The sequence below is a fragment of the Garra rufa genome, chromosome 6 (assembly GCF_049309525.1).
Source record: "Garra rufa chromosome 6, GarRuf1.0, whole genome shotgun sequence".
Taxonomy (NCBI): Eukaryota; Metazoa; Chordata; class Actinopteri; order Cypriniformes; family Cyprinidae; genus Garra; species Garra rufa.
In genome coordinates, this window is record NC_133366.1 from 27536952 (window position 1) to 27553419 (window position 16468).

Below are 16468 nucleotides of genomic sequence, written 5' to 3' on the forward strand. Positions count from 1 at the left end.
CAACCACAGAAACACGCTGCAAATACTCCCAAAACAACTAAATACAGAAACAAATACTCACAAGGCAACCACAGAAACACGCTGCAAATACTCCCAAAACAACTAAATACAGAAACAAATACTCACAAGGCAACCACAGAAACTTGCTGCAAATACTCACAACACAACTAAATACAGAAACAAATACTCACAAGGCAACCACAGAAACTTGCTGCAAATACTCACAATGCAACCAAATACAGAAACAAACTGCAAATACTTCCAACACAACCAAATACAGAGACATGATCTAAACACTCACAACACAACAAAATACAGAAACACGCTGAAATTACTCACAACACAACCAAATACAAAAAAGCACTGTAAATACTTGAAACACAACCAAATACAGAAACACACTGCAATTATTGCAACACAAACAAATCCAGAAACTTGCTGCAAATAATCAAAACACAAACAAATACAGAAATGCGCTGCAAATACTCCAGCCTCACAACACAACTAAACATAAAAACACGCTGCAAATACTCATAACACAACCAAATACTAATATGTGCTACAAATACTTACAACACAACCAAATACAGAAACATGCTGCAATTACCCGCAACACAATTAAATACAAAAAAATGCTGCAAATACTCACAAAACAACCAAATAATTAAAAAAAAGTTTTCTATAAAAACAATCAAAATTGAGTTTATGACTAAAACAAAAACAAGTATCTGCAAATGGGCTCAGAAAACAACTTTTCATACCCCATTGAAATATATTTGTTTTTGTTTTAAGCATGAAATCAAACAATTTTATTGAGTTTGTTCATTTTGCATCTCAAGTAATTGTACAGTGCCTTGATTTAAGAATGTTTAGATATTTGGGGTGAATTCAGGTAAATTGGGCCAGTTTTTGACATCGAAATGACTGAGAAAAAATGGCCCAATTAATCCAAATTCAGCTCTACTGATAAAACAAGACAAAAACAATTTGCAATGCATGTAACATTTAATGCCATTAACTTTATGAATTTAAGATATTCTGCACTGATTTAAAACTTCTTAATATCAAATTAAACAACACACCAAATCACACAATATGACTGCAGATGATTCAGGTATTGCAATTCACAAGTGAATAATCAATTCTCCTGTAGGCTCGTAATTTTATCACCTGTTGCTAAATGACCAGGTCACAGCACTCACAGCAAGATATCTACGATAGAACCCCCGTCGGCTGAGTTTCAGCTAAATAAGGGGGGAAAGGGGAACTGATGATCGGGCCGAAGAAGCTCTGTAGAGGCTAAAGGTCAGAGAACAATGCCTATAGAGAGAAGGGTTACCAAGATGGACGACACATGGCCTTAGGCCATCCACATCGGAGGAGGCTCTCACCCGCCGGGCATCTGTGGACAACAGGTGATGGAGGACAATACAATAGTGTTTCATACACTGTAACCGATTTTTGTAATTTGAACAGTATTTTACTGTAATATCTACAGTAAGATACTGTAAAATGTATATACAGTATTTTACTGTAAACTGCAAAGGATTATGGGAAAATATATGATCACTACTGTAATTCTCCACTACTGTAAATCCGTTTACAGTAGTGAACTTGCCCGCGAAAAATTGACCAATGGCAAGGGAGATTTTTTTTTCTCCTGTTGAGAGGAAGTGGCGGTAAAAAGGACAAAAGAGAAATGTTGCATCAATAACTCGACAAAAAGGTTAGTATATTATTTCTGTTTTATGAAAAACTGAACAATTTTAATTTGTTTTCACTTGTTAACAGCAAACTAACAATATTCATCGTGTTTTTCATGTCGGTAGCCTTTTTTTTCTGACTGACGGCCGGGGCGCCGCCATAACGGTGAAAACATGGACTGGTGAGTAAATTAAGGTGACCTATATTAGTCGAAATAAACTTTATTTAAACTGAGAAACACGTTTGTATATTCAGCTGCCCTTTAATGCAAGTTAGTTCGTCTGACGAGCCCTTACTCAAGCTTAACAGCAAACTGAGGTGAAATACTGAGGTAAAGTGCGTTAAGCAACACCACTGTTTCTGTGGAGATTTTAAACTGTATTTTCAAGCCCTACTTTTGTTTGTTATTTTCAAGTTTCTGGTCTGGATGTCGTCTGTAAAGTCGGAGCGCGGAGGTGTATTTTGGATCTTCTTCTGTGAATGACTGCCATAGTATCGACGATAACATGAACTGGTAAGCTAATAATGTCAGTAAGCCGAAGTTGACAAACTTAACGTTAGTCACAGAGCAGCATAATATCTTTTAAACGCTGCCTCTTTATAGCTAGCAAGGTAATTCTCTTCAAATGATGTTTAAGTAAGAAATGTGTGTATGAATGTCGTATGTAACTTTATAGACGGTCCCTTCAGTGACAGACGTGACATAAACAGCGCGCTAACATGAAACACTGAGGTAAAACTGAACACCGCGGTTAACTGCATCTTTTGTGTTTTATTTTCAAGTTTGTGGTCTCGTGGTCATGTCGTCTGCATCGGAGGTGTATTAGAGTCTTTTCTGGTGATTGCCGTCGTCGCGGTGCAAACAACAGGTGAGCTTCCCCTTCAATTTAACTAAGTTAATGTTAACGTTACTAAATTAGCCAAATTAGCCACAGGCTGCTGTTCTCCACTGACTTGCAGAACAGGTTAACTTTTTAAAGAGAGTAACGAGCTAGCAATATATTAATATAGCAAGTTTTGCTAATAAATATTATAAATGTTTATTTTATTAAAAATGTAAATTTTATTACTGTACAGTAGTTGTCTTTTCTGATCATAAACTATAGTAACACTAAAAGGGTGTTGTGACACTGTCTGTTACAGGAGATTTCTCCAAGCACTAACTGGATGCTGACCATCAGATGCAGAATCATCATACAGCCAGCTGTCCATTTTACAGACATGCAGAATAAGGTAACCTAAAACATATTTTGTTTTACATTGCATTTACATTCATGCATTTTTCAGATGCTTTTATCCTAAGCAAGTTATATTGTATTTAAAGTACACATTTGTAAGGTATTTATTTCCTGGGAATGTTTTTTATTACCATCAAGATTGAGTTTGCATGCGCATTAAAATTATTTCTATTAAACCAGCATTTAAACAGCAAAATGCAGCTGCTTCAGGTATCTTTAACTTACTGTAACCTTTAAATTCATAATAGCAATCTTACTGTCTGTCAATTTAGATTATTGTTACTGTAAAGCAACAAATATAGATTTTTAATCATAGTAGGCCTATTATATGCACAGACTTTCTAGGAAACACACACCTGTTTAGAATGTTTATATGAACAGATTGGTTAGCATTTAGCATGGTCTGTGGCAGACTTTACTAAGTGTCAGGGCAACAAAATTCAATAAACAAGAATGTAATATTAAGTGATTTAAATCAAGAAGAAAATATTGTCTTTTTGCTCCATTTAGTAAAAACGGTTCTTAACAAAGCCATGTTGTGCATCTCTGCACACAGCAGTGTTTCATTACTGAATGAATTTACCTTTTTTAAACACCTAGAATCAGTGACTTACTGACCCATTCATAAAATTATTTATAAAAAATTTCAAGAAAAAGTTTCTTCAGTTTTTTTTCTTACTACTGCGTTCGTATGTAGTATATAATTTTTTTTAAAATGCATACAGCACCAAGTTTGACAGTTGAGGCAAATTCTTTAAACACTGTTTTTCTTGTGCTTGCAGGTTCGTTCAGACAGTCAACCTTTGTGGCAGCAAATGCATTGACAGTCACAGATCAGATGGACTTCTGGAAAGAGGGTGCAAACAGCAAGCATCAGCCTGAATCCCATTCTGCCGTTTCTCATCAGAGAGCTTGTCAACTTTGACTCAAAACTACTAAAATTTAACACAACACAAACACATTTTTACTGTATGATTTTATTTTATTTACACTACCAGACAAAGCTTTTGAACAGTAAGATTTTAAATGTTTTTAAAGAAGGTCTCTTCTGCTCACTAAGCCTGCATTCATTTGATCCAAAGTACAGCAAAAACAATACACTTTTGAACCATTTTTATTATTTAAAATAACTGTTTTCTTTTTGAATATATTTTAAAATGTAATTTATTGCTGTGATCAAAGCTTAATTTTTAGCATCATTACTGCAGTCACATGATCCTTCAGAAATCATTCTAATAATTTGATTTTCTGCTCAAAAACTATTATTATGATGTTGCTGAAATTATTATAATGCTAAAAACAGTGGAGTACATTTTTTTCAGGTTTCTTTGATGAATAGAAAGTTCAGATAAACAGCATTTATCTGAAATAGAAATAGTTTGTAACATTATGAATGTCTTTATTATCACTTTTGATCAATTTAAATCATCCTTGCTAAATAATATCTTTCTATTCATCAAAGAATCCTGAAAAATCTAAAAATTAAATAAAATGTTTATCAGCATACTAGAATGATTTCTGAAGGATCATGTGATACTGAAGACGAGTAATGATGCTGAAAATTCAGCTTTGATCAAAGGAATAAATTAAATTTGGATCAAATTAATGCAGGCTTGGTAAGCAGAAGAGAATTCTTTAAAAAAATCTTAGTGTTCAAAAACTTATGACTGGTAGTGTACTTACTTATTTTTGCTTTTCAGTATGTGTATGTTTGCCATGATACAAAGTCTCTGTACTTTTAAAAAGAAAATGTTCAACAATTAAAAAGAATATTATCAGAACTAATGCTTATGAGTTATTGTGATTTTTATGGGGTTGGGGTGGTAAAAATCTTGAATTACAGTGCTGTAGGTTAATTGGATTGTTTTTACAGGTAAAAAATGTTTAAAATAAATGAAAATAAACTCTATAGTACTGATACTGTAATTGAAAATACAGTAAAAATACTGTAATTGAAGATACAGTAAAAACACTGTAAATGAAATTACAGTAAAAATACTGTAAATGAAATTACAGTAAATACCTTTTAGTACTGTAAATGCACTTACAGTAATAATACTGTAAACATTTTTACAGTAACTTACTGGCATCCAGCTGCCAGTAAGTTACTGTAAAATTTACAGCAAACTTTTTACAGTGTAGGCTTTAGTTCAGCATTATCTTCACATAACTGCAAGTAACAGACTAATGCTGGAGCCACAGGCAAAGAGGACACTAATGGAGTCTCTAGCTGTGAAGATTGTCTCAGGTCAAAATGCCAATTTCTTTCCAGGGTATTATGGGTTCGCACAGTGGAAACTATATGATATGCTTATTTTAAACGTCTGGTTCACTGCTAGGGGATGACATAATAATTGCTTCTGAAACTACAAGCTACACTGCTGTTTTGCCTCAGAACTGAAAAAAAGGGTTTGTAGTGAAGTAGTTTTATTAGATGTTTTAGTATTAAGCATACATAAATATACCATTTAGGTATGATATTTATAGAGAAGTGAAAACAAAGTAAAGCCAGAGGGTTGAAGGATAAACACTCTCTGAGGTCCATCAGTTTATGATGTAACTGAGATTCTGCTAATATGCAAAATCTGCTAAAGTTGCAGAGTCTGTGTTTTTCACTACACATACTAGATTAAAGCAGTCATTTTTAGTTAGAAATTCTTTTCCATAAGATCAAATTGTTTCATATTTTTGTTATGGCTAGATATTTGATAAAGCAAAATACATAAATAAATTGTTTTTGTGCAGTCGTGAGAATCTCAACATATGGAAACTCATTTCCACCACTGAATAAAAAATAAAAAAAAAGGAAACTGCGACTTTTTAAGCTCACAATTCTGACTTTTTTTTCTTGTAATTGAAAAAAAAGGCAATTTTTTTCTTAGAAATCCATGATACAATTTTTTTGTTTTTAGAGTTGTCAGACATAAACTCGCAACTGTGAGTTATAAAGTCAGAACTGCGAGATTAAAAACTCACAATTCTGCCTTTTTTTCTTGTAATTGCAAGTTTACATCTCACAATATTAAAAAAAATTTCTCAGAATTGCAAACTCACAATTCTGACTGTTTTTCTCAGAATTGTGAGATATAAATTCACAAATAATAACTTTTTTATTTCTTGCAGTTGTGACTTCTGTCTTAGAATTGCAAATTATATCTCACAATTCTGACTTTATAACTCGCAATTGCAAGTTTATATCTCACAATTCTGAGAAAAAGAAAAAGTCAAAATTGTGAGATATAAACTCACAATTGCGAATAAAAAGGCAGAATTGTGAGTTTTTATCTCTTTATTTCTTTATTTTCTGAGTTTATATCTCGCAATTGCGAGTTTATGTCTCTAAAAAAGTAATTTTGTATCATGGAATTCTACGAAAAAAAAACCCTACCTTTTTTATTTTTTATTCAGTGGTGCAAACAGGCATTCATACCAACAGACATAAAATAAGGAAAAATAAATAAATAATGAAACTATTCTATATTATTTTAATTTTAGAAACTAAATTGAATGGTTTATAACTGTGGTAAATTCAAAATATATGTATAATTATATTAATAAAATATTAAGACTATTAAAATGTAAAAAAAAAATCACAAATAAATCATATTTCTTTTCCCCATTAATATATTTTTTATCTAAATATATAAAAAAAATTCTGAATTGTGAATCTTATAATTAATCTTACAATTATAATTAATATGCCAACACAGTGTTATTTAGTGTATATTTATTACAATAGTATATAATTAACATACTATTCTTTTTTTTAAAGATTTTGAATTGTTTTGAATAGTTTACATTTTTATTTTAGTTACAGTTTTAGTAATTTTGTTTTGTCTTTTTTATTTTTTTATATTTTATTAAGATATAGTTTTTTTAGTTTTAGTTATTTTAGTACATCAAGTTAAATTAAATTGCAACTAGCAGAAATAAATTTTATTTGATAAATATTTTATTTTATTTCATTTAACATTTAAGTTTTTAGTTTTAGTTTAGTTTACTACAACAACCCGGGGCAACACTACCAATTTCTGTTAATAAAATAAACTGAAAAAAGAAAAAAAGAAAGCAAGTAAGTAAGTAAATACATTTAATTAATTAATTAATCTAATTAATCAGTCACTCAATCAATCAATATAAAATAAATAAAATAAAATACAATAAAATTTGTCGAAATTACTAACCACTAGTGTACACAAATGATTTTTAAAAATAACAACATAACATCTACACTACAAAAATATATATATATATTATATATATATATTGAGATTGGCCAAAGTTCAGTTTTTAAGATCATTTTTTAGGGAGTGTTAAGTGATGGCAAATGTAAACATAAAATGTTACAATATGGAAATTAACATGCACAATTAAACACCCAATCCAATACAGATAAATTTTAAAAATTTAAAATATCATATGATAACTGAAATGGTATTGATATACTATGCATCACAACAAAACATCATAGAATAGAACAGAATAGAATAGAATAGAATAGAATAGAATAGAATAGAATAGAATACAGCTTAATTTCCACAATCAAATAAACTTTGTGTTGAAAATCAACATATAATAGATAAACTCCATTTAAGATGGGATGGTAAAAGTGAAGGATGTGTGTCCTACAGCTCTTAAGAGGCTTTAAATGAAGTAGTTGATAGCTGCTTCTCTTGAGGGTGTCAAGAACCCTTAGTGACTTCAATAGGGTCTAAATCCCATCATCCATGCTTCCAAACGCCCTCCAGTGTCAATCAGAGCAAGACTTACTGGGACTCATTGCATAATTAACCCCAAGATAGAACAGAGATTAACTGTACATAGTGACCCTATAACATTGCCATTCTTATTTACACTTCAGTGGCGCCATTTCAGTCAAGTCACAAAGTATTTGAATGGAAAACAAATCTCAAAACTACAAAACAATCTGAGAGGACATGAAACAGGTCTTAGTGGAGTCATTAGAGAGGATTAAGGCAGTGTAGTGTATGAAACAGGATGAAGTGGGATTAATTAACTTTAGGAGTCTAATCTGATCTCTTCTAAAGGCCACTTCTACTTTACCAAAGGAACTACTCACAATCTGCAATTACTCAGCACCATCATGTGTTATAATGTAGGGGAGAACAGACGAATTTGCTCTAAATGTGCACCAAGAGATGATTCTACCAGGACGGTTTGCACACCAACATCAAATTCAACAGATGCAATGAGTCAGTCCTCTTAATTAGTGAACAACCACCATCCATCCTTCTTCATAAATAAAGCAAGAGAAAAGCAAACGTGACACAGGAGGGTCTGATTCGAGGGAGGACCTGTACGAGAACTGGGAGGGGTTCACAGGCTAGACGGGGTCATCTTTTCAAGGCCTTGCGTTTTTATTGACTGCTAGCAAACCAAATAACCAGATTGTGCGATCCGTTATAGACACAGGGACATTGTGGGGCAAGTGAGGATTGGACACGGACACGCTGGCATTCCACGGCCCTATTGTGACCTGACTGAAAGAGGACAAAGAGACACCCCACTGATCAGAATCTGACGGGACGCCCCAAGAGACACAGGGCCACAACTGACCCTCTTTTCCAGGTGAAAAGGGGGTGAAAGAGTGAGAAACAGAGGGAGGAAAATAAGAAAGACAGCAAGAGAGAGAAAAAAAAGCGTTGAGGGGAAAAAAGGAGAAGGGGAGTGACGAACGTCTGCGGTGTGACGGAGGGACAAAGACTCCAGAAGAGCCGTGACGGGAAAAAGAGAGCGAGTGGTTGTAGTGGGCGGAGGAAAGAGAAAGAAAAAGATAAAAGAGAGAGAAGGGGGACAAAAAGTGTTTGGTGAGGCAAAAAAAGCTAAGACAATATGTGCCAGTTGGCCATTTCCGGCACAACCTTGGACAATATCCGTAATCATGACTTATACTTTTAGATGAAGATATTCTAAAGATTAAATTGACTACTGCCTTGATCAATATAATCAAAGACCATCATCACATTCCTCATATTATCTATTGGTTATATATATATATATATATATATATATATATATATAGACACTACCAGTCAAAAGTTTGGACACACTTCCCCATCAAAGAGAATAATTTACAAAAGTGATGTCTATGTCCATAGAAAGCACATTAAATGTAAGTAAAGTGTCTACTTTTAAGGTTTCAAATAAGTTTTTATAGAATAAAATGTCAAACAACATGCTTCTGACTTGTACATATAAGAATATATAAAAGAATAAGGGAGCATATTAAATTTTATTGTGTTTTAAATGAGTACAAAATCTTACTGACAAATGGGCAACACCTAGGATAGTGGCAAATTTTAAAAAAATTAGAATTAGAACTAATTAGTATTTGGGGTGAAAGTAATTTGTCTTTTAATATGTCATAAATAGATTTTTGTTGTAAATATGCCTGACAAGATCGTTACACTGAATGGCATTTTCTTCGAGTATCTTCTGTAAATTAGGGAAAAATGTAAGATATTTATTTTTTGCTCAGAAAAACAAAAATGCAATTAAATTAAACAGAAAACTTTTTAACAGCAATTTAAAGCAATATTACACTTATTGTTTTTCTGCTTAAAGCCTTTTTTGTCTTTGACTTATATCCAAGGAACAGATTTCTAGTAATTGTGCAGTTGATTCTCTTATTGTATTTTCAGAAAGTTTTTTAATATTTGTCCTCGCCTCCATTTTTTTTACGAAACACAGTAATAAATAATGTTTTGGTCGTGACTGTTTCGGTAGTGACAAATTTATAGAAAAACACCCCAAAAACAAAGATGTCACTACTGAAACTCCACAAAATGTTTGGTGGTAGTGACAATTTTAGATACTTTTAAACCTAGCTCAAAAAAGATCAGCACATAGTTAGCTAGCACAGTTCTGAACAGTGGTACATAAAACTAAATGTAATGGAATAACTCTTAAAAAAGTGTGCTTAATTGCAGAAAAAAGGTGTTCAGTAGTGACGTTCCTTAGAGTTACACACAGATTTTTTCAGACTTTTGAACACATTTACCTCAAAAGGCCTATCTACATCACCATGTAGCTGTGAGAGAGCGGAACACATGATTATATCCTGATGATAAATGTAGGGGTGTAGTAAAAATCAGTCTCAGCCAACGGACTTAAAACATTCACTCTTTTGGTAGTGGTAGTTTTTTTAACTTCACTTTTAAAAAAAAATCAAAAAGATACTTTTAAAAACAACAATGAAACAAAAATTCAATATTTTCGTAAGTTGAAATTTAGGGGGTAGGGTTTGGGACAGCCACCTCCCAATTGAAAGTACCCAATAAATGATAATTTTATGCTAATATTTTAAATATTATTGGGGGTTTCAATAGATAATTAAAAGGATCTTAGTAAACATCTAAGATTTGAATACTTTTGCTTTGAACGCTTGAATGCTTTTTAAATGTGTTTTTTGGTTGTGGGACAGCAGTTTGGACCAGTTCTGTTGAATGGGCCATATATATATATTGAGAGTTTGTGAACCCTTAAAAATGTTCTATATTTCTGCATAAATATGACCTAAAACATAATCAGATTTTCGCAAAAGTCTTAAAAGTAGACAAAGAGAACCCCATCAAACAAATGACACCAATATGTTCTTGTCCAAAATGATCCAGTATTACATAAATGTGAGTGGAAAAGTATGTGGATCTCTAGGATTAGCAGTTAATTTAAAGGTAAGATAAGAGTCTATTTGTTTAGAGGTGTTTTCAGTCAGTAGGATGTTCCGGTGTCAGTGCCTTCCCTGTTTTATCAAGAGAACAGTGATCTATCAAAGTTTGATCATGTTTGTGGAAGTGTATCATGACACAAACAAGGAGATTTCGGAGAATGTCAGAATAAAAATTGCTGTTGCTCATCAGGATGGTAAAGGTTACAAAACCTTCTTCGAAGAGTTTGGACAAATCCACAGTCAGACAGATTGTGTACAAATGGAGGAAATTAAAGACCACTGTTACCCTCCCCAGCAGTGGTCCACCAACAAAGATCACTCTAAAAGCAAGATGTGTAACAGTCCGGAAGGTTGCAAAGGGCCCCAGGGTAACTTTTTTGGAAACTAAAGGCCTTCCTCACATAGACTAATGTTAATGTTCATGAGTCCACCATCAGGAAAACACTGAACAACCATGGTGTGCTGGAGGAGTTACAAGAAGAAAGCCACTGCTCTCCAAAAAGAACATTGCTGCCCATCTGAAGTTTGCTTAAGATCATGTGTACATGTCAGAGGGCTATTGGAGAAATGTATTGTGGACAGATGAGACTAGAATAGAACTTTTTTGTTTAAATGAGAAGCTTTATGTTTGGAGAAAAGAACACAATGCATTCCAGCCTAAGAACCTTATACCATCTGTGAAACATGGTGGTTTTTTTTATTTTGATTTTTGATTTTTTTCCAAATCCTGGGTTCAGCTTTCTGGGTCATTTTATTAGGTTATTGTTCATATTTCTTACCAAGGTGCTGTGTAGTTTTTCTGTAACTAAGCTGTTGGGTCATTTTTAATGCTGGGTTTTTTTTTTCTACCCAAGTGCTGGGTTGAGCCTGCCTCTGACGAAACAACCCAGCTGTTAAAGTTACCATCAGGGCACAGGCTTTTTGCATCTTCTACAGGAGAGCACGGTTCTCAGCGCTGCCATGCACTTCTTTAGCAAAATAAAGGTTTCTATACATTTTATTTCATTTATAAAGTCTATATTGTGCTGTGAATTATATTGTAATACGTTACGTTTTACACAGTTATAATACTGAGTTTAATTGAATTTGATCTTAAAATATGTTCTCTAATTTCAGTACTGTTTGCTTATGGGCAGGTTCTAGAGTCAGTCACGGCATCTTTCAACTACGAGTGAAACGCAAGACGGCGGTCTAAGGTTCGTAGTATCCCTGGCGAACAGCAGCCCATCACCGGTTCAGATTTCAGTGACCACACCGGCACAAGAATTAGCACTATTTCGGTGAAAAGTGAATAAAGATAATGGTTTAATACATCATTATATTAAAATGCTACTTTTAGATTTCTAAATTGATTTTTAAACAAGTTTAATGGTATGTAATATTGTAAACTATGCTGTATTCACCCAAATAAATTCAATTTGTCTTACATTTTTGTCCATGGTTGTTCTTGCTTAATAATAAATGTTTATATTTTGATTATTGCTGTTGCCTCTATATTTAGGGGCCAACCCCGAAGGGCTGTAGCCACTATTATATCTGTAGGCGTTCTTTTTTATTCTTCTTCTTCTTTCCCAATAGTGGTCTATGGCAGCCCTATGAACAGAACAGGAAAATTATGAAAATTGGCACACTTATTATGATGGCCATGTATAGTAATCTGACCAACTTTGGGGTTTCCATTACTGTAGTGGCCATTTTGAAAGGTATTCAGTTTTTTCGCTACTCCTCCTTTAAAATTGATCCAATTCTTCCCCAAATTTTTTTGTTCATCTTTGTTCAAAAGTTATGATGTTGCAAACTTAACAAGGTTAACACAAAATTGGTTCTGAGGCTATATCTCGGCACAACTTTGATCAATTGAAATGAAACCTGGTATGTCTTATCGAAACCACTACCTGAGCATCCATGCCAAGTTTGGGAACACCACCACCTATGGGTTGTGAGATACTAAAAATGCACATTTTTGCTTATAACTTCTGAACAGTTTGTCAGAAAACAGGGTTGAGTCCTGAATGGTGCAACTTTATAAAATAGTGTTAAATGTTGTGTATTTGGATTTGTTTATTATATTGATCTGCTTTATACAAATCTATATTGCTCCTAATATAGAAATTACGTTTCGTTCTTAGTTCATTCTCACCGATAATTCTGAACCGGCTGTTTTTCACGTTCATTCAATTTCTGCTGGTTTTGTTGTTCCTGCTCTGCACTGTGCTACAGCCCTTCAAGGGCTTGGCCCTGTAATGGCTGCTTACAGCTATATTTCTGTGTGTGATTTTTCATTTCCAGCACATTAAGCCAGCAATATAATAATTTAAATTAAACAATAGTTGACTTAAATAATACAACCCAGCATGTTGGGTAAAAACATTTTATCCAACCAGCTGGGTCAAAATAACCCAGCATGTGTTCTGTCCAATATTTACCCCAATTGCGGGTTGCCAAATAACCCAAGTTTAGTTGTTTTAAACTAACAATTCTTTAGAGTGCTGTATCATGGTTTGGGGCTGTTTTGCTGCATCTGAGCAAGGACGGCTTGCTATCATTAATGGAACAATGAATTCTGAATTATACCAGCAAATACTAAAGGAAAATGTCAGGACATCCTTCCGAAAACTGAATCTCAAGAGAAAGTGGGTCTTGCAGCAAGACAACAAACCCAAGCACACAAGTCATTCTACCAAAGAATGGTTAAAGAAGAACAAAGTTCATGTTTTAGAATAGTCAAGTCAAAGTTTTGACCTTAATCCAATTGAAATGTTGTGGATGGACCTGAAGCATGCAGTGCATAGGAGGAAACCTACAGTTTCCTCACAGAGTTGAAGCGGTTCTGTATTGAAGAATGGACTAAAATTCCTACAAGTCATTGTGTTGGACTGATCAGCAGCTACAAGGAATGTTACCTGCAGTTATTGCTGCAAAAGGGGGTCACACCAGATATTGAAAGCAAAGATTCACATACTTTTGCCACTCACAGATATGGAACACTGAATCATTTTTCTTAATAAATAAATGACAAATAACATATTTTTGTCTCATTTGTTTGATTAGGTTCTCTTTGTCTACTACAGGACTTGCGGTGCGAAAATCTGTGTTCATGTTTTGGGTCATATTTATGCAGAAATACAGAACATTCTAAAGGGTTCAGAGTTTTTCAAGCAGCACTGTATATATATTGTAAAGGCTCCTCTGTATTTGAATGAAAATTGGCACAATTTTCTACAAACAAAGTTTTTTTTTCACTCAAAAACAGTGCTAAGTGAATGAAAACAATTTATGGAAAAAACTTGGAAAAATATATATATTTTTTGTGTTACTTGTTTTGTGTAAAAAAAGATCTGACAAGTCGCTTAAAAACTGCATATATTTAAAGTATGATGGAGATTTGATGTTTTGAAATATGAAAATGATTCATTTTTATATTTTATTTGATATTAAAGATCAGATATTAAGCAGATCTGATGAGTCACTCTTAAAAAGATCATTTGTCACATGTGTCATGGTTTCAGAGTTGGTGGTTTTCAAGTTTCAATAATTTTTTAATCTATTAATGATGGAAGGATGTGGTCATGATAGTATTCAAAAAAGAGTGTTACTCTTTTTAGTGTTATATATGTACCATATTTTGAGGGTGTGACAAAAAAAAAGATTAAACAGACTCCAGCAAATCACTTCATCAAAGCTGAGGTACTACAAAAAGAAAGAGTGGGAGAACAGCATAAGGAGAGGAGGAGACAAAAGAAAGCAAGTGAGAGAAAGACAGAAAGAAAGTCTTGGTGTCACTTGGTGACCGACATTCTTTGCATTTTATGACCTCATCAAAGAGTCCGAAGTGCTACGAACCGTGACAAACTCCATTATTTAATTTGGATTGATTTTCTCAGGACACACTCAAAAAGCTCAATGAAAAGACAAGTATGATTTATTAATTTAAGTGCCTTTGAAACAAAAAAAATGAACTCTTCTGTTGACTAAGGCTGTATTTGTTTGATCAAAAATACAGCAAAAAGTAATATTGTGAAATATTATTACAAGATATAATTTATTCTTGTGATGAAAAGATGAACTTTCATCAGCCATTACTCCAGACTTTAGTGACACTTGATCATACGGACGAGCTAAAATATTTGAAAATATTTGAACAATGTTAAGGAGTAAGTTACATGTAACTAAAATATTAACAAAATAAAACTGTAATCTGTTTCAGTTATGTGTAATTAAATTACAGTTACTTATGAAAATGCTAACGATTACAAAGGGGGTTATATCTGAATATTTTCATGCAAATACAAATTTGATTGATTTCTATTCAAACTGACTGCTTTAAAATATGAGACACCAATATTTCAAGAGTTTAGGACACAGAATAGAACACATGCCTATCTGATAACTGTTTTATTTCTTATTTAGGTTTATGCACACTGCCGCTCAAAAGTTTGGAACCAGTAATATTTTTAATGTTTTTTATAAGACGTTTCTTATGCTCATCGAGGCTGCATTTATTTGATCAAAAATACAGAAAAAAGTAATATTGTAAATTATTATTTTAATTTAAAATAACTGTTTTATATGTGAAAATATTTTAAAATGTATTTTATTCCTGTGATACAAAGCTGAATTTTCAATATGCTGATTTATTATCAATGTTAAAAACAGTTGTGCTGCTTAATATTTTGTTGGAACCTGTCTTTGTTTTCCCAGGATTTTCAAATAAAAAGTTGAAAAGAACAGCATTTATTTAAAATAGAAATCTTTTGTAACAATATAAACTACGATTTAAATGTTTGGGGTCTGTAAATGTTTATTCTTTCTTTTTTTTTAAAAAAGAAATTAATAGCCTACTTTTATTCACAGAGGACGTGTTGAATTGATAAAAAGTGATAGCAAAGTTTTATATATTGTTACAAAAGACTTATATTTTGAATAAATGCTGTTCTTTTGTAACCTTTTTTCATCAAGAATCCTTGATCAGTTTCCAAAAAAATGATTTAGCAGCACAACTGTTTCCAACATTGATAATAACAGTACTAAATCAGCACATGAAGAATCATGTAACACTGAAAACTGAAGTAATGGCTGATAAAAATTCAGCTTTGCATCACAGGAATAAATTATATTTTAAACTATATTAAATACTGTAATAATATTTCACAATATATATATATATATTTATATATATATATATATATATATATATATATATATATATATCCCTTGTGCATTGTTTCAATTTACAACCTTTCGTTATGTTTCGTGGCTGAAAACAGCCACTACTTTAAACTGCTGTAAAAATGTATCAGATAAATATTTTTTTAAATTTTATTTGCATAAATCTATTAATCAACCTCTGCTCTGCTCAAAAATACTAAATGTTTAAAAAAAAAATCTGGATTTTAACTCTTTAATTGCCAAATTCCTAAATGATGTCACTGATTTTGGAAAAAAAAAACCCACAAAATTACTAATTTTCAATATAAAAGGTAATTGTGGCCTGGATTTTTTTTTTACCTTTTTAACAGTCTTGGACATGTGAAAGATTAGTAAGAACATTGGCTTTCATGCATTGTTAGTTTTGGCGCAGCATCAGATTTTACATAGAGTTCTATGGAGTTTAACGGCATATTATAGTGTGCGTGTGTGTATGTGTGTGTGAGCGTGTGTGAGTGTGTGAAAGTGTGTGCGAGTGTATGAGAGTGTGTGTGAGTGTCTGTGAGTGTGAGACAGACCTCTGTGCACCTTGATACATCTCAGAAAATAAAAAAAGCACTTCAGCTCTCAGAACTATATGGTAAACAAATACATAAATATACTTTCTTTATTTTTGTTTACTCCATGT

The 16468-nt window shown here is 32.7% G+C and overlaps 1 long non-coding RNA gene across 1 annotated transcript; it reads left to right on the forward strand.

Annotated features, from left to right (window-relative positions):
- Positions 1-2486: 2486 nt before the first annotated feature.
- LOC141335998 (uncharacterized) lies at positions 2487-4713 on the forward strand. Its single transcript, XR_012355664.1, has 3 exons — positions 2487-2573; positions 2848-2937; positions 3725-4713. It is a non-coding gene; the product is annotated as an uncharacterized lncRNA (long non-coding RNA).
- The last annotated feature ends 11755 nt before the right edge of the window (positions 4714-16468 follow it).